A 26,392-nucleotide genomic window follows, 5' to 3' on the forward strand; every position below is an offset into this window, starting at 1 on the left:
TGTACGTTTGGTTCCTAGTTCATGAGCAATGGTGTCCTTCGCTTACTCACAAGTTGATTTAAGCTTAGTGGTCTGAAGTTTAGAACCCAGATCCTCAACTCGTGTTGAACGCCGCAGCTACAGCAGGGTAATCGAGCAGAGGAATTTACCAATATATCTGTAAGATAAGGATCAAAGTTACTCTGTTCTTTGCTGCATGGGATTTTTTCCTTTGCTACAGTACTTGGCTGTCACTGCTGATGAGCTGTTTCTGTGGCTGTCTATTAACCACTTCAAAAATTTAATGCAAAAAAAAATCTATAATACCTTTTAGCACCTTTGTGTGTCTGTCAGTCTATTCCTGAGTAGCCAGCTCCAGAGAGCCACTATCTGACCATTGCAGCCCCCGCTGGCTTCTGCAGCCCAACACTCCATGTCCGCTGTCTCAAGCTGCTCCTCACCTTCAAACCCTAACTCCAACACCCCTGCATACAACAACCCCCTGCCCTAAGTCCCTCCTCTGCCCCAACCCTGACTCCTGTATACCCACTCCCCCTGCCAGCTGCTCCAAGCTCCCCATATTGCCAACCTCCTGTCCTGACTCCTTCACACGCCACAACACCACCCCACTTCCCTGAGACCCCATATTCCCAAGCCCCTGCCAGGACCCGCCACCTCCAGCCCCCTTCCTTGAAGGACCCAAGCAACCCTGGGTAAATCTTCAAGTTTAAAATGAGAAAGAAACCTGCTTTCTGAATTATTTCTCACTCACATATAGAAAATACAGAACAGGTGCTTTGCAATCAGCCGGGTTCTTGGTGACAGGCAAATAGAAATCATTGCCTCAGGCTTCCTCTAGACTAAAACTCTTAGGTTGAGCCAGCCGCCTTGGCCACGGATGTGAGAAATCCACACCCTGGAGTGATGTGGTTTAGCAAAACTCGCCCATGCTTTAAACAGTGAGAGGTTGATGGATGAATTTCTCCTCTGAGGTACCAACTCTTGGAGATGAGAACCCATTCAATCAGCGTGGTCTTTCTCTGCACTGACCTACGCAAGGGCTCCACTGCGGTGTGGCAGCTGTGCCGCTGTTGTGTTCCAACTGCTGACAGTCACACAAGGTTGCGTGTGCCGATGGGAGACTATCTGTACTGTGTAGCTGCTTGGGGGTGATGTCTCTCCCAGCGCTCATTCTCGGTTACCAGCCAGCACGGTAAAAAATGTTTATACAGCGTTCAGAACTTTCCTTAGTGCAGAGTGAATCCATGTACTACCTTGTTCTGCTTTATGCTCCCACAGCCTGATGTGCTTGTCAACAGAGCACCCACCACTTCCAGCAACTGCAGCCTGGGCTTCCTCTTCTTTCCCTAACCTGGGGCACCTTCCCTCCTGGTCAGAAACTTTAAATTGAGCTGCAGGGCTGTGCTGACCACCCTGAATGGAGTCAGTGGCAATGGTCCATCTCTGGCCCTTCTGAACATCAGCCACTTTTCTTTCCTTTTTGTCTCTGTATCAGGACTTAGGCTTGAAGGTTTAGGCACCACACACCTAACACTGCTGACCATTGAAGCAACCAAGGAGAGGGCAGGGAGAGGGCCTCCTCCGCTGTTTGTACTCAACTTGCAGCGCTGGCTATCAACCAACCTTTTCTTTTTCCCTTGTGCAGGCAATGGGGCACCAACATCTGGCTGTGGCACCGGGTCTCGTAACTGTGCTTTGAACGTAGATTTGTGTCCTCTACTGGAAGCAAGAGTGCTTTGCACAGGTTCAAATGTTTGCTGTCATTGAGGATGGATATGCTGGGCCATAATACTGCACAAGACGACACCTTGCAGCTTCAAGAGACAGATTTGTATCTCCTCTTTAATAAAATGTTTCACGTTGCATTTTGCATGACTGGACTCTGCCTGGGGATGGAACAGTGACGGGACATAGTAAACATTCTCTTCATTCGTCTCTGCTCAGAATCGTTTCCTAGGAGTGAGTGCCCAGGTTAAAGAGGGACAGGTGTGCATTATTCTAAAACACACCTAGATATGAGGAAGATAAAATAATTGTAGTACCAAAAGGCACTGAGGCCTCATCTGGGGTGAGTGAAGTCTCTGCTCTACAGCCTCACCTGAGAGCTACCTGGCTTTTAGCTCATGTGGTAGAGTGCAGGGCTTTAGACTCTATGCCGGCAGGTTCTATCCTTGGGGCTGGCAACCTGGGTCTGTGGGTGTTACACAATGATCCAAAAGGAGATTGAATTCTGCACTTAAACCAACAGACCTTTGCAAAGTCCACCCCCTGCCTAAAAGCAGGACCAATCCCAATTAAATCATTTCAGCCATGGCTGTGTCAAAAAAACTCTCTAAGAACAGAGATACCACCACTGATCCAGGCAAGCTATTCCAATGCTTCACCACCCTCCCAGGGGCACAGATTGTCCTAATATCCAACTGATATCACCAGTAGGTAATAGGAGGTATAGGATCCCTCAATAGGAGGTTTAGGATCCCTCAGACTGTGCTGTGGACCTGAAAAAGAAAGCTAAGGCCACTATGTTCCAAAAATGAGCAACCAGGAGCAGCCTGTTTGGAATGACAGTTCTAACTTCTAAAGCCAAGGACCGTAGGACTGTTAACGTAAGAATTAAATCCCAGAGCCCGAGGGGACTGACATCCAGAACAAATTCAAAAAGCTCCTGGATGAAAAGAAACAGCATCTCCCTGGCAATGGTAAATGAGGCTTTTTTTAAACTACTAACAAAGTCATACAGGGCCCAGGATTTGGTGGTGATGGGGGACTTCAACGATTCTTGTATATGTTGGGAAGCTAATGCAGCTGGGAACAGACTATCCAGTAAGTTCTTGGCTTGCATTGGAGACAATTTTTTATTCCAAAAGGTTGAAAAAGCTACCGGAGGGAAGCTGTTCTAGATTTGATTTAAACAAATAGGGAAGAATTGGTAGAGAATTTGAAAGCGGAAGGCAGCTTGGGTGAAAGTGATCATGAAATCATAGAGTTCACAATTCTGAGGAAGGGTAGAAGGGAAAACAGCAAAATAGAGATAACGAATTTCAGGAGGGCAAATTTTGGTAAACTTAGAGGGCTGGTAGGTTAGGTCCCATGGTATGCAAAACTCAGGAGAAAAACAGCCGAGGAGAGTTGACAGTTTTTCAAAGGGACAGTATTAACGGCCCAAAAGCAAGCTATTCCTCTGTGTAGGAAACATAGAAAATATGGCAAAAGACTGCCTTGGCTTAACCAGGAGATCTTGCATGATCTCCAAATAAAAAAAGAATCATATAAAAAATGGAAACAAGGACAAATTACAAAGGATGAATATAGGCAAACAATACAAGGATGCAGGAGCAAGATTAGAAAGGCTAAGGCACAAAATGAGTCCAAACTAGCCACAGGCATAAAGGGAAACAAGAAGGTTTTTTATAAATACATTAGAAACAAGAGGAAGACCAGAGACAGGGTAGGGCCATTGCTCAGTGGGGAGGGAGAAACAGTAACAGGGAACTTGGAAAAGACAGAGATGCTTAATGACTTCTTTGTTTCGGTCTTCACTGAGAAGTCTAATGAAGGAATGCCTAACCTAGTGAATGCTAGTGGGAAAGGGGTAGGGTTAGAAGTTGCAATTAAAAAAAAGAACAAGTTAAAAATCACTTGGAAAAATTAGATGTCTGCAAGTCACCAGGGCCTGATGAAACGCATCCTGGAATCCTCAAGGAGCTGACAGAGGAGGGATCTGAGCCTTTAGCTATCATCTTTGGAAAAGTGTGGGAGGCAGGAGAGATTCCAGAAGACTGGAAAAGGGCAAATATAGTGCCCATCTACAAAAAGGGGAATAAGAGTAACCCAGGAAACTACATGCAAGTCAGCTTAACTTCTGTGTCAGGAAAGATAATTGACCAGGTAATTAAAGAAATCATCTGCAAGCACTTGGAAGGTGGTAAGGTGGTAGGGAACAGCCAGCATGGATTTGTAAAGAACAAATCGTGTCAAACCAATCTGATAGCTTTCTTTGATAGAATAACAAGTCTTGTGGATAGGGGAGAAGCAGTAGATGTGGTATACCCAGACCTTAGTAAAGCATTTGATATGGTCTCGCATGATATTCTTATAAAAAAACTAAGCAAATACAACTTAGATGAGGCTACTACAAGGTGGGTACATAACTGGCTGGATAACCGTACTCAGAGAGTAGTTCTTAATGGTTCTCAATCCTGCTGGAACAGTGTAACAAGTGGGGTTCCGCAGGGGTCTGTTTTAGGACCGGTTCTGTTCAATATCTTCATCAATGATTTAGATATTAACATAGAAAGCACACTCATGAAGTTTGCAGATGACACCAAGCTGGGAGGGGTTGCAGCTGCTTTGGAGGATAGGGTCATAATTCAAAATGATCTGGATAAATTGGAGAAATGGTCTGAGGTAAACAGGATGACGTTTAATAAGGACCAATGCAAAGTGCTCCACTTGGGAAGGAACAATCAGTTTCACACAGGCAGAATGGGGACAGACTGTCTAGGAATGACTACAGCAGAAAGGGATCTAGGGGCTATAGTGGGCCACAAGCTAAATATGAGTTAAGAGTTTGATGCTGTTGAAAAAACACCAAACATGTTTCTGGGACGCATTAACGGCTGTGTTGTGAACAAGACACTTGAAGTCATTCTTCCGCTGTACTCTGCGCTGGTTAGGCCTCGGCTGGAATATTGTGTCCAGTTCTGGGCACCGCAGTTCAAGAAAGATGTGGAGAAATTAGAGAGGGTCCAGAAAAGAATGATTAGCAGCAAGAATGATTAAAGGTCTAGAGAATGTGACCCATGAACAAAGGCTGAAAGAACTGGGCTTGATGAGTTTGGAAGAGAGAAGATTGAGGGGAGTCATGGTAGCGGTTTTCAGGTATCTAAATGTGTGTCATAAGGAGGAGGGAGAAAAATTGTTCTTTTTGGCCTCTGAGGATAGAACAAGAGGCAATGGGCTTAAACTGCAGCAAGGGAGGTTTAGGTTGGACATTAGGAAAAAGTTCCTAACTGTCAGGGTGGTCAAACAGTGGAATAAATTGCCAAGGGAGGTTGTGGAATCTCCATCGCTGGAGATGTTTAAGAACAGGTTAGATAGATGTCTATCAGGGATGGCTTAGACAGTACTTGGTCCTGCTGGGGCAGGAGGCTAGACTCGATGGCCTCTCGAGGTCCCTTCCAGTCCTAGTGTTCTATGATTCTATGAAATATGTAAATAATGCAAAGGGCATGAGACAGCTTAAACTCCAAAGTGCTGTATGACTGCATGGCTTGTTGGGCTGAATCAGAGCTCTGGCCTGCTGGTGAACTTTTGCAGCTTATTTCTGGCTTGTATTAGGAAAGTTCAAGTTCCTTCACAGCCAGATCAGACCAAAGAGCAGTTAGTTGAGTGAATTATGCTTCTAGTCCAGCGTTTCCTAAACTAATTTGGCCATGGAACACTTTTGGGTTTGAAATATATTGATGGAACACATACATTCTGGGGAGCATGTGAGAGGGAAGAGGCTGGGGGGAGGGTTTCGTACCAAAAATTGCTGCACTTAATACTCAAAAATTGATCTAAAAGACTTGGGCTGTGTCTGCACTAGCTCCCTACTTCAAACGGAGCATGGTATAGAATCACAGAACAATAGAGATAGAAGAAACCTAAAAAAGTCATCGAGTCCAGCCCCCTGCTCTAAGCAGGGACCAAACCCATCAGATCAGCCCCACCAGGGCTTTGTCGAGGTGAGACGTAAACACCTCCAGGGATTGAGACTCCACTACTCCCCTGGGTAGACCATTCCAATGCATATGTAATGCCTTTTAAACAAAGCCTGATGGGAGCAGGTGACGCAATGAGATTTTGTTTATTGTAAACAACATGTTGTTGTAAAGTCACAGTCTATGTTTAGATTTATTAGGAACTGGGGACACTTTTGGGGTAGGGGGAGCCTATACAGGAAGGATGGGCTCCACCTAAATCAAGGTGGATCCAGACTGCTGGCATTAAACATTAAAAAGGACATAGAGCAGTTTTTAAACTAAGAGGTGGGGGAAAGCCGATTGGTGCGGGGGAGCACCTGGATCGGACGGAGACTTCTCTTACACGAGGCTCCATAGACAGGGATTCCCTAGAAGTTAGTCAGATAGGGAACGTGGGAAATAATATATGGGCAAGATCAGATGTGAAACAATCGTGCATAAAAAAATCCACCACGTCTGTGAAAGGCGGACATATAAATAGTGGTAGTTTTCTAACATGCTTTTACACTAATGCTAGGAGTCTGTCTAATAAGATGGGTGAACTGGAGTACCTCATATCAAAGGAGGAAGTTGACATAATAGGCATCTCAGAAACATGGTGGAATGAGGACAATCAGTGGGACACTATCATACCGGGATATAAATTATATCGGAAAGACAGAACAGGTCGTGCGGGTGGCGGAGTGGTACTATATGTGAAGGATAATATAGAATCAAATGAAGTAAAAATCCTAAAGGAATCAAAATGTTCCATAGAATCATTATGGATAACAATTCATTCCTCTAATATGAATATGGCATTAGGAATATATTACCGACCACCTAACCAGGACAGTGATAGTGATGCTGAAATGTTAAGGGAGATTAGAGAGGCTATCAAAATAAAAAACACAGTAATAATAGGAGATTTCAATTATCCCCATATTGATTGGGTGCATGTCACCTCAGGACGGGATTCAGAGATTAAATTTCTTGATGCCTTAAATGACTGCTTCTTGGAGCAGCTAGTACAGGAACCCACAAGGGGAGAGTCGATTCTCGATCTAGTCTTGACTGGAACGCAGGATCTGGTCCAAGAGGTAACTGTTACTGGACCGCTTGGAAATAGTGACCACAATATAATAACTTTTAATATTCCTGTGTTGGGAAGAACACCGCAGCGGTCAAACACTCTGGCATTTAATTTCAAAAAGGGGAATTACACTAAAATGAGGAAGCTAGTTAAACAGAAACTAAAAGGTAGAGTAATTAAACTAAAATCCCTGGAAGCTGCATGGAAACTGTTTAAAGACACCATACTAGAGGCCCAACTTAAATGTATACCCCAAATAAAAAAACTCAGTAAGAGACCTAACAAAGAACCACCATGGCTAAACAGCCATGTTAAAAAGGCAGTGAGAGAGAAAAGGGCAGCTTTTAAAAAGTGGAAGTCAAATCCTAGTGAGGAAAATAGAAAGGAACATAAACACTCCCAAATTAACTGTCATAATGTAGTAAGAAAAGCCAAAAAAGAGTTTGAGGAACAGCTAGCCAAAAATTCAAAAAACAATAGTAAAATGTTTTTTAAATACATTAGAAGCAGGAAGCCTGCTAAAAAAGCAGTGGGGCCCTTGGATGATAAAGATATAAAAGGAGCGATCAAGGAAGACAGTGCCATTGCGGAGCGATTAAATGATTTCTTTGCTTCAGTCTTCACGGCTGAAGATGTTACAGAGGTTCCTAAATCTGAGCCAGCCTTTTTAGGCGACAAATCTGAGGAACTCACTCAGATTGAAGTGACATTAGAGGAGGTTTTGGAATTAATTAATAAGCTGAATAGTAACAAGTCTCCAGGACCAGATGGCATTCACCCAAGGGTTCTGAAAGAACTCAAATGTGAAATTGCGGAGTTATTAACAGTGGTTTGTAACCTATCCTTTAAATCCACTTTGGTACCAAATGACTGGAAGACGGCCAATATAACACCGATATTTAAAAAAGGCTCTAGAGGAGATCCTGGCAATTATAGACCGATAAGTTTAACATCAGTACCAGGTAAATTAGTAGAAACACTAGTAAAGAGTAAAATTGCAAGGCACATAGAAGAGCACGAATTGTTGGGCAAAAGTCAGCATGGTTTCTGCAGAGGGAAGTCGTGTCTGTCTAATCTATTAGAATTCTTTGAAGGGGTTAATAAACATGCGGACAAGGGGCACCCAGTGGACATAATATACCTAGATTTCCAGAAAGCCTTTGACACGGTCCCACACCAAAGGCTTTTATGTAAATTAGGTGGTCATGGGATAGGAGGAAAGGTCCTTTCATGGATCGGGAATTGGTTAAAAGACAGAAAACAAAGGGTGGGAATAAATGGTAAATTTTCACAATGGAGGGGGGTAACTAGTGGTGTTCCCCAGGGCTCAGTCCTGGGACCGATCCTGTTCAACTTGTTCATCAATGATCTAGAAAATGAGGTAAGCAGTGAGGTGGCAAAGTTTGCAGATGACACCAAGTTGTTCAGGACAGTCAAAAGCAAAAGGGATTGTGAAGAACTACAAAAAGATCTCAGCAAACTGAGTGATTGGGCAGCAAAATGGCAAATGAAATTTAATGTGGGTAAGTGTAAGGTAATGCATGTTGGAAAAAATAACCCAAATTACACGTACTACATGATGGGGTCAAATTTAGCTACGACAGATCAGGAAAGGGATCTTGGAGTTATAGTGGATAGTTCTCTGAAGACATCCACGCAGTGTGCAGCGGCAGTTAGTAAGGCAAATAGGATGTTAGGAATTATTAAAAAAGGGATCGATAATAAGACAAAAGATATCATACTTCCCCTATATAAAACTATGGTACGCCCACATCTCGAGTACTGCGTGCAGATGTGGTCTCCTCACCTCAAAAAAGATATATTGGCATTAGAAAAGGTTCAGAAAAGGGCGACTAAGATGATTAGGGGCTTGGAAAGGGTCCCATATGGGGAGAGGCTAGAGAGACTGGGACTTTTCAGTTTGGAAAAGAGGCGATTGAGGGGCGATATGATAGAGGTATATAAAATCATGAATGGTGTGGAGAAAGTGAATATAGAAAAATTATTTACCTTTTCCCATAATACAAGAACTAGGGGACACCAAATGAAATTGATGGGTAGTGGGTTCAAAACTAATAAAAGGAAATTTTTCTTCACACAGCGCACAGTCAACCTGTGGAACTCCTTGCCCGAGGCGGCTGTGAAGGCCAGGACTCTATTAGGGTTTAAAAAAGAGCTTGATAAATTTTTGCAGGTCAGGTCCATAAATGGCTATTAGCCAGGGATAAAGTATGGTGCCCTAGCCTTCATAACAAGGGCAGGAGATGGATGGCAGGAGATAAATCACTTGTCTTCTGTTCTCCTTCTCTGGGGCGCCTGGCATTGGCCACCGTCGGCAGATGGGATGCTGGGCTTGATGGACCTTTGGTCTGACCCAGTATGGCCATTCTTATGTTCTTATGTTCTTATGCTATCACCCAGTGTAAGAATTGTGGAGTCTCACCAATGCTGGAAGTTTTGTGGGGGCGGGGGGGCGGTTTACAGGGCAGTCATCGTTACTGGGTAAGATATGGACTGCAGAGGGCTTTCTCCTTCAAAGCATAGGGTGAAGACAGAGGGGTGTTGTGTCTTTTGGCTCTATAGTTATGAGACTAGTTGGTCTAGTTTTCTCTACTGTTCAAAGATAAACTCAAGAATAGGTCTGCAGTTTTTTTTCTATGCAAATCTACCTTGGTAGATGCTGTGTCTAAGCCTAGAGAGGAATGCTGCTCTGAGCTGAATCACTAGTAGCTGAAGCTGTGAAGAGCTGAAATCACAGACTTTTGTTGATAGCAAAACCCACAAGACAGCAGTGGATGGTCGGAAGGCTTGACTGGTGGGCAGCTGGCAGGGGGGCAAGCAGAACAGTAGACCAGCATAAAGGTGGCATTGCCTCAGGTTCAAGGAAGGAATGCATCAGCGTAATGTATCAGGGCCTGCAGGACTGGACAAAGTTGTAAGTGGGGCATTTGAAGAGAGGTACGGAGAGAGTTTGAGTGTGTGGATTGGCTGTTTACAGTACTGGACTGGTAATCCTGAGAAGCAAAGGACACTAATCCATCCGAGCTGGAACAGTTACTTGAGAATTGGGTCTGAACTCTGGGGCTGTGGACACACTTGGCCAAAACTTCGAAATGGCCATGCTAACGGCCAAATTGAAGAATACTAATGAGGCACTGAATTGAATATTCAGCACCTCATTAGCATTCGCACGCTTCTGGCAGTGGTGCTTTGAAAGCACCACTTTTGAACCTGTGCGGCTCGGCGTGGCTACACAGGGGCCCTTTTCAAAAGGACCCTGCACATTTTGAAATCTCCTTATTCCTCTAAGTAAAGAGTTTTTTCTAAGTATTTCTAGATAATGAGTTTATATAAATTTGCTATTTTTGCAGAAAACTACTGAAAAAATAAATTTGACATTTGACAGTTTCTTCAATGGGAAGAGTGATTTTGCATCTTTTGATCACAAATCCACTTAATATTAGAAATGATGCCGGAGAACTGGATCCTCCAGTCAGGTGCAGCATCACATGATTTCTCTGAACACAACTCATGCTGAAGCAATTATCATCGATTCTGATTGGTTTTGTTCAAGTCATATAATGACACCTATACTCTTATGAATGTTATAAATGCGAATATATCTACAGTCTAAATACGATTCAAATACCTTAATATTTTTGATACACGCACCATTTCATATTTATTATCACAGGAGGAACAATATCGCTAGCACCACATTTTTTTTCCTGGATCACCTATTCACATCGTGGAGAACACGGTTTGTGTGCAGTTATGTGTGCACAAAACCAGGAGAGGAAAGAGATCTGGACAGAACAGCTGTGCAGAGACAGGGCTTAGGAAGTGCAAATCAATGGTGGGCCAATGAGCACTTGGGAAGGCAGGGTAAGACTGCTGCCAGAAGATTTACTAGCTGTGAGGGGTAAAATCCTAAGGTTTGGTTAATAATGTTTAGTAAAGCAAACATCCATTTTGTTTTAAAAAAATGGATGACAAGTCATGCGTCCTGTGTTCATCAGTTTATAATTTTCCCACCTGTGGCAGAGAAAAGTGGTAAACAAGTTCTAGTTTAAACTGGCTTTACCTCAGAGAAGCTGTGTTACCTCAGAAAATCTCTATGGGGTCTCCCTCAGAGGAGTTTCCTGCCTTAGAGAGCATAAAAGGCTGACAGCTGTACAGCTCGGGGCTGCCCAGCCTAGAAGCAGGGTGCGCTGGGTTTTCCTTTGCAGGTCACCAGACTTCAGGTTTAGAACATCTCCAGCCATTCGGAAGGCTCCAGTGAGATCAACACCAGCCACCCTGACCACTGTTCACCATCAGCTCCGAGGGGGACTATGAGGGATCACTCAGATTTCCTCTCCTGAGGGTCCCTATGAGACAAGGCACAGCAACCACCTGGGAACTAGTAAATCCCCCTGAATCCCCTAGTGTAAATTTTCCCTTAATAAACCTATCATATGTTCGGTTCACATAAAAATTGATCCTTTGATTTACTGGGTCACAGCCACCCGTTGATAAACACTGGCTGCCACAGGGGACCCCTGTTGTTAGGGAACCCCTCTGCAGCCTTATCGTTTCTCCTCACCTAACAACTAGTGACTGTGGCAGGACCCTGTGACTGGCAACACCCTTGTGACCAAGCTGGTCTTTTGGTACAATAATCAGTAAAGCCCAAAGGCTCTGGGAGGGATTATGATAAAAGGGCCCTGATCACAAGGCAATGCACAGATACCACGAGACCTCAGGAGGCTCAAGGTGGATAAGATCTGTGTATAGCTGGAGCAAGTAGGGACAACTGTAAAATCCAGAGGCTCTAGGAGGGGTTACTGGAACAGCACCCTGATTGCAAAGCGAAACATAGATACTGCAAGACCCAGGTAGGTTCAAGGCAGAAAAAGTCTACGTGTAGCCGGAGCTAGTAGGGACATCCACTATCCTCATTCTTTTTTGCTCTTTGGCCAAGCATTGTACATTGAGTCTCACAAAGGGTCCATTAGGGGAATGACGTGGGCCACCCCAGTGTCAGAGTTTTACAGCTGCCAGACATTTCTGGGCCTAGCCGGAGAAAAACACCTGTACGTTTTTACATTGGGTCTCACAAGGAGACCATTAGGGGAACAGCGTGGGCTGTACCTATGACAGGGGTGGGAATAGCTCAGTGGTTTGAGCATTGACCTACTAAGCCCAGGTTGTGAATTCAATCCTTGAGGGGGCCATTTAGGGATCTGGACTAAAATGCATTTAACAAACAAACAAAAATCCATGAGGGATGGTGATAGGTCCTGCTGTGAGGGCAGGGGCTGGACTCAATCACCTCTGAAGGTCCCTTCCAGCTCTGTGAGATAGGTCTACAGCTGCTGGACATTTCTGGGCCTAGCCAAAGGCCTGTACACTTTGTTCTCATTTTCTAGAGGGTAAGGTAAGGCCCTTAAGAAAATTTTGTCGGCAATGGACCAAGCGTTCTCGCTCAAAGGATGAGAGATGGAGTATAATAAATTATAACTAGATTTTGCTGTGTCTTTATTTGGAAAATTCTAACTCAGTGGAAGGAAGTTGCAATTTTGGGCCCTGACACCCAAAATACTTTATGGGAGAGGTACTGTCTGTGTAAACTGCAGCTTAGGAAGACTGACGGACACAGTGCCCTATTATACAGCTTGGCATTGACCAGCCAGGAACTGCAAAAGCAGGTATCCAAGGGAGGAAACTATATCCTTACAGAATTATAAAAGGGAAAGTAAATTGAAATCTGAACAACTGGTATTTGATCTAAACACTAGAGGAGTGGCTGGATGGAGAACACGCAGGAGGTCAGACCAGATGATTTTGATTGTCCTTTCTGCCCTTGAAGGCTAAGTCTGTCAGCCTTTTGGCTTGCTCTCAGACTCCAGACCCCAGCTGTGACCCATGTCCATGCACCCTGGTCTCTGACTGCTGGTGTTCTGACTACGAGGCATACCTGCGATAATGATGAGTCTAAGAGCGATGTATTTGGGGATGTGTTGTTGTTATGCCAACAGAAAAAATCCTTTTGTGCATGTAGGCCACATCTACGCTAGGGCTCTAGACCAGCATAGCTACATCAGCATAGGCTTTGTAGTGTAGATATACTCTCAGATTTCACTGAAAATTTGTTTCAGGTCTTCAGGTTTGCAGACAAAAGGCTGAAATCATGAGCTACGTGTGTCCTCAGGGCTCAGAAACCAAAGACACATAAAACACCTCAGTAGGCATAATAATAGTAGGCATCCTTCGATCCCGAGGGATCACGGGTTTGCGCCCCAGTTGGACTGATTCGAGCAGTGTCTTCTGTGGCTGTGCAATCCAATCCGAGAGTGGCAGTCCTTTCTGCACTGTGAGCAGCAGTAGGCAGATGTCGCTCTGGTATCACGGGCACGGGTCTTCCTGAGGGCTCTCCTGTCTTCTGCTTCCTTCTCCAAAGTAGTTTCATACATAACAAGAGCTTCCTTCACTCTCTGTTTCCAGGCGTGCCTGTCTGAGGCGAGCGAATGCCAGCTGTTCACACTGATAGAGAGAGCGCTGAGGTCACGCTTACATGTGTCCTTGTAGCGCAATTAAGGTCGCCCTTTCGGCCTCTTTCCAGACACCAGTTTGCCAAAGAGAAGGTCCTTCGGTATTCGGCCATCCGTCATGCGTGAGACATGGCCCAGCGAGCACATACGCCTCTGTTTGAGAAGGGTGAACATGGAGGCGGTGCCTGCCCTCTCAAGCACTGCGCTACTGGGGACCTTGTCCTGCCATGAGATACCGAGTGTGCGCCTAAGGCAGCGCATGTGGAATGTGTTGAGCCGCTGCTCTTGTTTTGAGCGCAAAGTCCATGTTTCACTGTCGTACAGCAATGTGCTCAAAACACAGGCTGCGTAGACCTGCACCTTGCTGTGTACAGTGAGCTTATTGTTAGCCCATACTCTCTTTGTCAGCCTGGAGAACATTGTGACGGCTTTTCCATTGCGCTTGTTGATCTCGCTATCAAGTGACAAGTTGTCTGAGATCATCGAGCCTAGGTACACGAAGTCATGGACGACTTCCAGTTCATAGTCTAGCACATTGATAGATGGCTCTTTACCCACGTTTTGGCTCATCACCTGGGTTTCTTTAAGCTGATCGTGAGGCCAAATTCCATACATGCATCCGCAAAGCGAGTTATGAGTGACTGCAGTTCCTGCTGAGTTTGAGCAGCAATAGCTGCATCGTCAGCAAAAAGGAACTCCCTTAGATGCTTCGTAAGCACCCTGGTCTTCGCTCTGAGCCTCGACAGTTTGAAGAGGTTGCTGTCCATTCTCGTGTGGAGGGAGATGCCCTCTATAGCAGTTCTGAAGGCATATTTGAGCAAAACTGCAAAGAAGATGCCGAACAGTGTTGGAGCCAGCACACACCCCTGCTTCACTCCGCTGAGAATCTCAAAGGGTTTGGATGTGGATCTGTCGTATATGATGGTCCCCTTCATGCCTTCATGGAAGGCCTTAATAATGCTGAGCAGAGTTGGGGGACAGCCGATCTGAGCCAGAATCGCGAACAGACCTTTTCTGCTGACGAGGTCAAATGCCTTGGTCAGGTCAATGAAGGCAATATACAGAGGTTTGCTCTGCTCCCTGCACTTTTCTTGTAGTTGCCTAAGAGAGAAAACCATGTCTATGGTGGACCGTTCAGCTCTGAACCCACACTGGGACTCAGGGTAGACTCTCTCCGCAAGAACATTGAGCCTCTTCAGAACAACACGTGCAAAAACTTCCCCACAGTACTGAGAAGGGAGATGCCATGATAGTTGTTACAATCGCTTTTGTCACCCTTGTTCTTGTAGACAGTCACGATGTTGGCATCCCTCATATCTTGTGGTACGCTGCCTTCTCTCCAGCATTGGCAAAGTATTCCATGCAGTTCTGAAACTAGGGTACCGTTGGCACATTTGAGGATTTCTGAGGGAATACCATCTTTTCCTGGGGCTTTTCCAGAAGGGAGTGCTTTTAGTGCGTCGCTGAGTTCCTCCAAGGTGGGCTCAGCATCGAGTTCAGTCATGGTGGGCAGAGGCTCGATGGCATTCAGGGCTCTGTCTGTAACTACAGTCTCTCTGGCGTACAACTGTGAGTAGCGTTCCACCCAGTGTTCCATCTGCTTGGTTCTGTCCTTCAAGACCTCGCCTGCGGCCGACTTAAGTGGGGCAGTCTTTCTTTGTGATGGACCGATGGCCTGCTTGATCCCATCGTACATTTCTCGCATATTACCAGTGTCCGCAGCCTGCTGAATCTTGGAGCAGAGTTGGCGCCAGTAATCGTTGGCACACCGCCGAGCAACCTGCTGCACTTGACTCCGAGCAGATCGGAGTGCCTGCAGGTTCACCTCACTGGGAGAGGACCTGTATGCAGCCAGTGCCTGTCTCTTCTTCTCAATCAGGGGCATCAGCACTTCAGTGTGGGCTTCAAACCAATCAGCAGACTTGACTGACTTCTTCCCAAAGGTAGATATCGCAGTATTATAGATTGCGTCCCGTAGTTGTTCCCACCTCTTGCTGATATCAGTGTCGTCCAGGCGGGGCAAGGCCTCTTCAAGTGCTGGGACAAACTCGCATACTTTTGAAGGGTCACGAGTCTTGCCAGTGTCAATGCGCGGCCTCCCTTCCTTTCTGGAGCGAAAGAATCTTCGCAGCTGGATGTGCACCTTACTACACACGAGCAAATGGTCAGTGTCACAGTCTGCGCTGTGGTAGCTACGTGTCACTCTGACATTACCTAAACGGCTGCGTTTGGTGAGGACGTGGTCCAGCTGGTACCAATGTTTCGATCTTGGGTGTCGCCACGAAACTTTGTTCTGGGGTTGTGGCGACACCCAAGATCGAAAACACCTCACTAATTGACTGATTGCACAATGTCTCTTTAATCTCATTATTGCAAGCCAGTCTCATAACTTTCTTATTTAGCTCATGATGCTGGTAAATCTGAGACTGGCAATGCTCCCAGGCTGAAGAGTTTTGAACTGTTGTAGCATCTACTGGAAGTTTCATTTTTGTTGAAGAAAGAAATTAAGAAAGTGGCAACAGGCAGAAGCCGACTAGAGAGCTAGTAGAAGGTTAGATAAATTCTGGCTGAAACAAGTAGAATGTAGACACGGTAATTTTTTGTTCCAGGATAATAACATGCTTCTTTATACACAAGTATGTACACAAACAAATATATAACTACTTAATGCAAAGTATGGTGGTGTGTGATAGGCATACAGTGCATTGGGGTTTTCCTGGACATGACCCTTTTTGGTTTTCCAGTCTCCAGCCAGCAAGATATTTGAAAGATGGAAAACTTCCCTGAGAACCTACAACCACATGGAAAACAGGCAGCTCTGTAGCACCTTAAAGAGCTTTCATGAGTAAGACCCACTCCGTATTTTTTCATACCGGTGATATCGGCACGGCTTCTCAGGGACCTTTTCCCCATATTGATCTTCACTTGATGGTAGTCTTTGTTGCAATATTCTGACAATGCTACAAACACAAAGGGTAGATCTTTGGTTCGCTGTCTTGTCTGTTTCTTTCACTCCAGAATCATGAGTTAAGGACACTGGCAGCCGAGCTGAGGTTCTGATGGAAAAAGGCATGAGGAGACCCTTTTGGTGTTTTCAAGTCTTCAGTAAGGGCAAGTGGTACAGCCTCTGTCTCGTTTCTCTTCCCTGGATGAGTAATTTCATCATCAACTGCCCTTGCCCTATTTATAACCTTGAATGATCCTTCCCACTTGGCCACCAATTTTGACTTCAATGTTTCACATTCTGGCCTATTGTTGTTGCCTAACAATGTGGGAGAGAGGAGACACTGGCTGGGCCTGTTGTGCTGGGCCTGTGGACAGCAACTGAACCCTGACCTTGGTTTAATTTAGGGTGGGAAGAACCTGCATACCAAATTCCATGGTCATAGTTCTTACAGTTTAAAAGGAGCCCTAGAACAAACATAGCACCGAGAGGTAGGAAGGCTGACAGACAAACAGACACACTCTAAAATATGTACAGTAGACCTCCCACTTAAGCAAAGCTCGTGTTCCTATGCAACCCTGCATAAGTCAAATTTCAGGTTTCTTGGGGGAGCCAGGAAACTGACCAGGACAGCAGCTGTGCTAGCCAATTTCCTCCTTCCTGTGACTGGCAGGGAGCTGGGGCCAGGCTCCCAGCTGCAGGCCACTCAGGGTATCAGGAAACTGACCAGTGCTGGTGCACCGGTCAGTTTCCTGGCTCCCCTGCCCGGTGGGCAGCCCAGAGCCCAAAGCCAGCTTCCTGGAACTCAGAGTGGAGTTAACTCAATATATGCACAACTTGAGTGCATGTATCTCAGGGTTCTTCTGTAATAAATAGATCTTATACCTTGTTCGCTACCCCACTACATCTCCCTGTAATCCATTATGCAACTGTAACTAACGTCTATGTTATTTGTTCTCTCTGACTTCTCCCATTACAGAAAAGAGATGAATTCCTCCCTTACTTCTAGGTCTGGGCTGAAGCACAAAGTGGCAAAGAGATACACTGTCCTGCTTACGCAGAAAAAGTTTGTCAGGTTCCAGACCCATCAGCTGGTCACCTTGCCCCAGTCTTAAACACATACAAGGAACAGCAACTTTGGGGCAAACATTTCCTTAAAAGGGGTTCTTCTTCAAATGGGGCAAACACCCAACACCAGGATAATATAAGTGGTAAAACAATTTGCACTGAAGATAGATGGGTTTTAAAAGGATTTAAAGGCAAATTAGTACAAGTATTTTAATGTGACTCCAGAACCACAGCAATGTATGGCTGTGTCTACACGTGCCCCAAACTTCGAAATGGCCATGCAAATGGCCATGTCGAAGTTTACTAATGAAGCGCTGAAATGCATATTCAGCGCTTCATTAGCATGCGGGCGGCAGCGGCGCTTTGAAATTGACGAGCCTTGCCGCCGCGCGGCGCGTCCAGACGGGGCTCCTTTTCGAAAGCACGCCACCTACTTCGAAGTCCCCTTATTCCCGTGAGCTCATGGGAATAAGGGGACTTCGAAGAAGGTGGCGTCCTTTCGAAAAGGAGCCCCGTCTGGACGCGCCGCGCGGCGGCAAGGCTCATCAATTTCGAAGCGCCGCTGCCGCCCGCATGTTGATGAAGCGCTGAATATGCATTTCAGCGCTTCATTAGTAAACTTCGAAATGGCCATTTGCATGGCCATTTCGAAGTTTGGGGCACGTGTAGACGTAGCCTATGTGTGCTGAACCTATATATGCAATCCCATGATTTCATATTGCCATAACCCCTATCGTAGACTCATAAGCTACATCTACACGTGAATGCTACATCGAAATAGCTTATTTCGATGTAGCAAAATCAAAATAAGCTATTTCGATTAATAGCATCTACACGTCCTCCAGGGCTGGTGCCGTCGACATTCAACGTCAACGTTGGGCAGCACCACACGCTGCAGGGGAGCGTCTACACGCCAAAGCGGCCCACATCGAAATAAGGGTGCCAGGAACAACTGCAGACAGGGTCACAGGGCGGACTAGCACTTCCGGGGCAACAGCTAGCCGCTCCCTTAAAGGGCCCCTCCCAGACACACTCAGCCTGCACAGCATGTGGTCTGCAGAGCCACAGGCACGCACACCTCGTCAAAGCAGTATGGACCCCCAGCAGCAGCAGCAGCAGCAGCAGCCAGAGGTCCACACACCTGCCCCTGCAGGAGCAGTGCTTGCCCTGCTCAATGCTATGCAGGAGGCAGCTGACCATCTTCTATTCACAGACGAGGAGCTGCCCCCAGGGGAGGAGGAAGCAGCCCCAGACCTTGCTGCCCTCCGACCACCCCCGCCTGCCGCACACGCTGCTGGCTGTGGAACTACCCCACGAGCACAGACTGGTGGGAGCGGCTGGTGCTCGGCGAGTGGGACAACGAGCGCTGGCTCCAGAACTTTCGCATGAGCCAGCAGACATTCCTGGAGCTCTGCCAGTGGCTGACCCCTGCACTGAGGCACCAGGACACCTCCATGTGACGTGCCCTCACGGTCGAGAAATGGGTCAGCATCTCTGTCTGGAAGCTGGCCACTCCAGACAGCTACAGATCCGTGGGGCAGCAGTTTGGTGTGGGCAAGGCCACCATCGGGGCTGTCCTCATGGAGGTAAGAGGACCCGGGGTGGGGGTCGGGGGGGGAGCCCTGGAGTGGAGGGCAGCCCTGTGGGAGGGAGGTCTGGGGGAGGGAGCCCTGGGGTGGAGGGCCAGACACACCCAGCACACCCCTCACTGGTGCTCTCCCATGTCCTTCCCCTGCAGGTCGTCCGCGCCATCAATGCCCTGCTCCTCCACAGGCTCGTGCGGCTTGGGGACCCAGATGCCACCATCGCGGGGTTTGCCAGCCTGGGCTTCCCAAATTGCTTTGGGGCTCTGGATGGGACCCATATACCCATCCGTGCTCCGGAGCACAGCGGAGGACGCTTCCTCAACAGGAAGGGCTACGATTCGGTTGTCCTCCAGGCCTTGGTGGACAGCCGGGGCCGCTTCCTGGACATTTATGTTGGCTGGCTTGGCAGCACTCACGACGCCCGGGTGTTCAGGAATTCAGGCCTGTGCCGCCGGCTGGAGGCAGGGACCTACATCCCCCCGCGGGAGATCCCTGTGGGGGACACCACCATGCCCCTCTGCGTCATCGCAGATGCGGCGTACCCCCTCCAGCCCTGGCTCATGCACCCCTACACGGGCCATCTCTCAGCCAGCCAGGAGGGCTTCAACACGTGCTTGAACCATGCACGCAAGGTGGTTGAGCGCACTTTTGGCCGACTCAAAGGGCGCTGGAGGTGTCTCCTCACCCAATTGGATGCAGGCCCCACCAACATCCCCCAGGTTGTGGGCACGTGCAGCGCACTCCAGAACCTGGTGGAGAGCAAGAGGGAGGCATTCGTCCAGGGCTGGGCTGTGGAGGCTGGCAGGGCTGACATGCAGCCACCCGATGCCCCCAGTCACCAGGTGGACCCCGAGGGGATCCGGGTCTGGGATGCCCTGCGGGCCCATTTCGACCAGGCCATGGGGTGAACGCTGGCAGGCCCCTCACTGAACCCCACCATCCTCCACAACACTCCCTACCCCCATGCCCACACCACTGAGCACCCAAGAGCACACACCCCCCCACTTTTCTTGCAAATAAAAATGGACCTGTTGTTTTTGAAACCAAAAAACAGTGAATTCTCTTATTAATACAATATATATATATAGTACAACAAAAGGGTGGAACTAATTACATGGGGGGCAGGTACCATAAAAGAACAGAGGTCTAACACAAACTATATACACTAATATAATGGGGGATATGTACAAAGGGGGGGGCCACGTCCTCGGCGCCACACCCCTCTACTGTCTGGCACGCGGGGTTGGAGGGCACGACCCTCGCCTCGGCCTGAGCCCTGGCTGAGGCTGGGTGGGGGCCGGGCGAACTGGCAGGTACGGCCTGCGGGTGTCTGCAGGCCCCAGGTCCCCCTCGGCGGCAGGCCCCAGGGTGGCGGATGGTGGTGGGATGGCAGTCAGAGCGGCGGGCAGAGCAGCGGGCAGAGTGGCGGGTGCCGTGGCATGGGGGGCCAGGTATTCCGCTATGCGCTCAAACGTGCGCATAAAGGCCCCCCATGCCTCCTGATGCCAGGCCAGTGCACGATCCTGGAGCTCCAGCCGCCGCTCCTCCACCCGCAAGTGCCGCTCCGACACCTCCAGCTGACGCCAGAAAGTCATGAGCAGCTGGGGGTCCGTCGCCGTCCTCTGGTGGCTCCTCCTCTGGCGGCCTCGTCCTGGGGATAGTTGGTGCTCCGCCGACGGTCTGGCCTGCTGGGATGGCCCCGGTGGGCTCTCCGGGACCACTGAGACCTCGCCGGCACTCTCTGGGCCCTTCGATGGTGCAGCTGCAGAACACGAGGGAAAGAAGAGTGGAGACAGCCATTAGTGTGGGCCCCAACCCGTGGCCCTTGTCCCCCCACCCCTCTGCTGCTGGTTCCCCATCCCTGTCCCCGGGAGATGCTGCTGCTGCTGATGGGTGTCCTACCCCCCCCAGGGGACCCTAGGTTCCACTCCCCCCATCCCCAGGGCTGGGACATGGCACTGTCCTGCTGTGGGGCAGGGGCTGATGCACTCTTCTGAGGGGCATGCCACTGCTGTCCTTGGGGCCATGGTCATCTGGGCATGTGGAGGGCCCTGGTCACGTCTGTTGACCCCGCCCCTTAACCCCGGGGGTGTGCACCAGGGGGGTACATACCTGACGGTCCGCTCCCACGGTCGGGGGACACCCTCTGGGTGGGCGCCCTGTTGGAGCTCCGGGACGGCAGGGCGATGTGAAGCCCCCCGTCGCTGGAGGAGGATTCCCCCTCCTCCTCCTCCGGCATCCTAGGGGTGGGCTCCTTGGGGGGCCCCTGGGGTGCGGGGCTTGCCTCCAGGGTGGACTCCGTCTCCGGGGCCTGCTGGGGTTCGTCAGCCGAGGTGTCAAGAGTGGCCAGGGGGAGGAGTTGTACCAGGGGCCCAGGATGGACCTGAGCTCCCTGTAAAAGGGGCAAGTGGCGGAGGCGGCCCCAGATCCGCTGGCTGCATCCTAGGCCTGGGCATAACCCGGCCACAGCTCCTTAACCTTGCTCCTGATGCGGTCAGGAGTGCAGGCAGGGTGACCCTGGGCAGCCAGGCCCTCAGCCAGCCGAGCAAACACATCCGCGTTCCGCCTCTTGCTCCCCATTACCTGGAGCACCTCCTCCTTACCCCAGAGCCCCAGCAGGTCCCGGACCTTGGCCTCCGTCCAGGAGGGGCCCCGCTGCCTTTTCCCAGGCTGGCTGGCTGCCTGGGAGCCCTGGCTCCCCTTGGGGGGGTGCCCTGGGGAGGGCTTGGGGGGCAGGCGGGCTGCCATCTCTGCGGGGGTGGTGGACTGAGGCTTCAGAGGGGCGTGAAGGCTGGCTGCGTGGCAGTGCTGCAGCCTGCACGCGCTCTCAGCTTCCTGCACAGGAACGCAAGGGGCGGGGAGCTTTAAGGGGCCGTGGCACACGGCAACCATAGAGCTCAGGGGCTGGAGAGAGCATCTCTCAACCCCTCAGCTGGTGGCCACCATGGCGGACCCCGCTCTTTTGATGTTGTGGGACGTGGATCGGCTACACGTGCCCTACTTTGACATTCAACTTCAAAATAGCGCTCGCCACGTGTAGATGTGGCGGGCGCTATTTCGAAGTTGGCGCGGCTACTTCGAAGTAGCCGGCACATGTAGACACGGCTATAGAATGCTAGGACTGGAAGGCACCTTGAGAGGTCATCAAGTTCAGACCCTGCCCTCATGGCAGGGCCAAGTACTGTCTAGACAATCCCTGACAGACATTTATCTAACCCGTTCTTAAATATCTCCAGTGATGGAGATTCCACAACCTCCCTTGGCAATTTATTCCACTGTTTGACCACCCTGACACTTAGGAACTTCTTCCCAATGTCCATCCTAAACCTCCCTTGCTGCAGTTTAAGCCCATTGCCTCTTGTTCTATCCTCAGAGGCCAAGAAGAACAAATTTTCTCCCTCCTCCTTATGACACCTTTTTAGATACCTGAAAACCGGTATCACGTCCCCTCTCAATCTTCTTTTTTCCAAGCTAAACAAGCCCAATTCTTTCAGCCTTTCTTCATGGGTCACATTCTCTAGACCTTTGATCATTCTTGTTGCTCTTTTCTGGACCCTTTCCAATTTCTCCACATCCAGAACTGGACACAATACCCCAACTGAGGCCTAACCAACACAGAGTAGAGCAGAAGAATGACTTCTCGTGTCTTGTTCACAACACACATGTTAATACATCCAGGAATCATGTTTGCTTTTTTCGCAACAGCGTCACGCTGTTGACTCATATTTAGCTTATGGTCCACTCTAACCCCTAGATCCCTTTCTGCCATACTCCTTCCTACGCAGTTGCTTCCCATTCTGTATGTGTGAAACTGACTGGTCCTTCCTAAGTGCAGCACTTTGCATTTGTCTTTATTAAACTTCATCCTGCTTACCTCAGACCATTTCTCCAATTTGTTCATCTCATTTTGAATTTTGTCCCTATCCTCCAAAGCAGTTGTAACCCCTTCTAGCTTGGTATCATCTGCAAACTTAATCAGCCTACTTTATATGCCAATATCTAAATCATTGATGAAGATATTGCAAAGAACCAGTCCCAAAACAGACCCCTGTGGAACCCCACTTGTTATACCTTTCCATCAGGATTGAGAACCATTAATAACTACTCTCTGAGTATGGTTATCCAAGTAGTTTTGCACCCACCTTATATTAGTCCCATCTTTTCCTATCCTTTCTTTCCATCCCCATCTTCATTGTTCTCGTTATTACGCTAAGTCTTAGGGCTTGTCTACACGTGCAGGGCAGGGTGTATGACTGAGGAGTTAGTGGGCCAGGAGATGGGAGTGAGCGATCAGAGAAGAGCAAAAGAAGCAGACCGTGGAGGTGCTAGACCAAAGGTGCAGGAAGGGGAGTGGGGAAGATCCAGGAGAGAAGGGAGCCAGGAAGACATTCATAGACCTTAAGGGATGTTAGGCATAGAAATGAGATGTAACCCTGGACAAAGAAGAAATTCCAATCCAGAGGGAAGTGCTTCACATCCTAGCATTTACTATGTCATTTCAATGGCATTCGGTCCTGCACTTGTTTGGTTATTTTTCACACCCCTTTGTATTTTCTCTGGCATTGTCAAGTGCTTCATCACCAGACCCTTGGAGCACACCCAATTCTATCTCCTACTGCAGCCGCGCTGTCTGGAGAGAGAATTGTTAGCTCCTGCTCTTACGTACAAACCTCTGGGTGATTGTTCCGGGCAAGTGATGCATGCAGCTGTTTACAGGGATTCCTCGCTATAGAATGCATCAGAGATCCCATGGGTCAACAGTTCTCAGCCTGCTGAGCTCTATAAATACTGGGGCTCTCCATCCCCTCCACCATCTCACTGTCTAGTGCTTCTTCTCTGCAGTGACACTGGGATCCCAGCCACCCTTCAGCCATGAAGGTCCTCTACCTGTTCCTTGCTGTTGCCCTCCTCCTCTCCCACACTACTCCAGGTAAGAGGTAAATCTAACCAGTAGGGATTATTACTATTTAGGTTTCTTGTTCCCGCAGCACCAAGGGGCTGCAACCGATGCATTGAACTCCACCAGTTCAAATGAATGGCAAACTCTACCCTGTATCTCAGCCCTGAATCCCCACTGAGCCCAGCCTTCTCAGGGGTGAGATCATTGTTCTAAAGGAACACTCACCTTGCTGGAGAAGAAGGACTCTCTACCTGACGTTAGCAGGGACAGAGCATAAGCCAGCCTCAAAGCTAATCCCCATGTAGCTTTGGTCCCCAGTTCTGTGAGAAACGGTGTCCTTCACTTACTCACAAGTTGATTTAAGTTCAGTGGTCTGAAGTTTAGAACCCAGATCCTCAGCTGGACCCTGGAGCTACAGCAGGTCAGTCCAGCAGAGGAATTTACCAATATATCTGTAAGATAAGGATCAAGAATATTTTGTTCTTTGCTGCATGGGATTTATTCCTTCACTATAGTTCTTGGCTCTCAGTGCTGATGAGCTGTTTCTGTGGATGTCTGTAAAATACTTCAAAAGTACAATGCAAATGAAATCTATAATACCTTTTAGAACCATTGTCTGTCTGTCCGTCTGTCTTTCTGTCTGTCTGTGAGTGGCCAGCCCCCGAGACCCATGCCTGGAGACTGCAGACCCCAGCTGGCTTCTGCAAAACTAAATCCACGCTCCCTGCCCTAATGCATCCTCACGCCCAAACTCTAACTCCAGCACCCCTGCATGCAACACCCCCTGCCCCTCCTCTGCCCCAGCCCTGACTCCTGTACCCCCATATGCCCAGTCTTCTGCCCTGACTCCTGCACCACGACCACATACCTCAAGCCCTCTGCCGTGACCCCCCCCACACATCCAGCCACCTGCCTTCAAGGACCCAAGCAACCCTAGGTATATCTTCCAGTTTGAAATAAGAAAGAAACCTCCTTCCTGAACTATTTCTCACTCACATATGGAAGATACACAACAGGAGCTTTGCAATCAGCTGGGTTCTTGGTCACAGGTAAATACAATCCATTGCCTCAGTCTTGGTCTAAACTAAATAAGTTAGGTTGAACCAGTTGCCTCACCCAGGGGTGTGAGAAATCCACATGCCAGAGTGTTGTGGTGAAGCCAGACTCACTCCTGCTTTAAACAGCATGTGGTGGGTGGAAGAAACCCTCTCCTGACTGAGCTATCACCTCTTGAGGCGGTGTGACCTACGCCGCTGTACCCGTCCCATCACCATGGTCTTTCTCTGCAATGACTTACCCAAGACCTCAACTGCAGTGTGGCAGCTGTGCCACTGTGGTGTATCAAGTGCTGGCAGTCAAACAAGGGTGCGCTAGCTGCTGGGAGCCTACCTTTACTGTGTAGCTACGTGGGGGTGTTGTCTCTCCCAGCACTTGTTCTCAGTTACTAACCAGGCTGGTAACCAATGTTTATATGGTGTTCAGAACTTTCCCTTGATGCAAAGTAAATCCATGAGCTACCTTGTGTGTGCATAAAGCAGAGCAAGCTGACGTGCTTGTCAACAGAGCACCCACCGCGTCCAGGGACTGCAGCCTGGGCTTCCTAGTCTCTCCTTAACCTGGGGCACCTTCCCTCCTGGTTAGAAACTTTAAATTGAGCTGCAGAGCTGTGCTGACCACCCTGAATGGAGTCAGTGGCAATGGTCCATCTCTGGCCCTTCTGAACATCAGCCACTTTTCTTTCCTTTTTATCTCTGTATGAGGACTTAGGTGTGGCCGTTGAGGCACCTAACACCGCTGGTCATTGAAGCAACCAAACGAAAGGGCAGGGAGAGGGCCTACTCTGCGGTTTGTGTTCGACTTGCAGCTCCAACTCTCAACCAACCTTTTCTTCTTCCCTTGTGCAGGCAATGGTGCACCAGACTTTGGATGCGGCAGAGGGCAACGTAACTGCGTGTTGAACCTCAACCTGTGTCCTATTATACTACTGAGAGTCTTGTGCAGACCTGGAAGATATTGCTGTTCGAGCAGATGAATGTGCTGGCCCATACTAATGCACAAGACAGTGCCCAGCATCAAGAGAGATTTGTACCTCTTTAATAAAATATTTCACAGCACCTTTCACAAAACTGGAATCTGCTTGGCAGTGGAGCGACAGAGCAAATGAGCATTTTAGCTGTCTGTACCTCTCGTCCTGGGAACCTGCATGGCCATCACTCTCTATTACTTTAGTTTCTGCACACTGCACAACCTCTGCTCTAGTTCTCCTCACAGCCTCCTGGGGAGGGAGGGCAGTGCTGGTGTCTCCATATCACAGGAGGGGAAACAGAGGCACAAAAACTCCCTGACTTGCCTACACTTACACAGGACATCAGTAGCGGAGTGGGGAATTGAATGCTGGGCACCGCAATGGTAGGCTAGGAGCTGAACCACCAGACAATGCTTAGTCTGAACCTCTCACCTGGCCGGGCCCCACAAATGCTCCAACTATGTTGCTGTATGTTCCTTGCACCTGATGGGCAGCATCCTGCTGTTCTGGTCTCCC

This window comes from Carettochelys insculpta, chromosome 3 (assembly GCF_033958435.1).
Source record: "Carettochelys insculpta isolate YL-2023 chromosome 3, ASM3395843v1, whole genome shotgun sequence".
In the NCBI taxonomy this organism is placed as follows: domain Eukaryota; kingdom Metazoa; phylum Chordata; order Testudines; family Carettochelyidae; genus Carettochelys; species Carettochelys insculpta.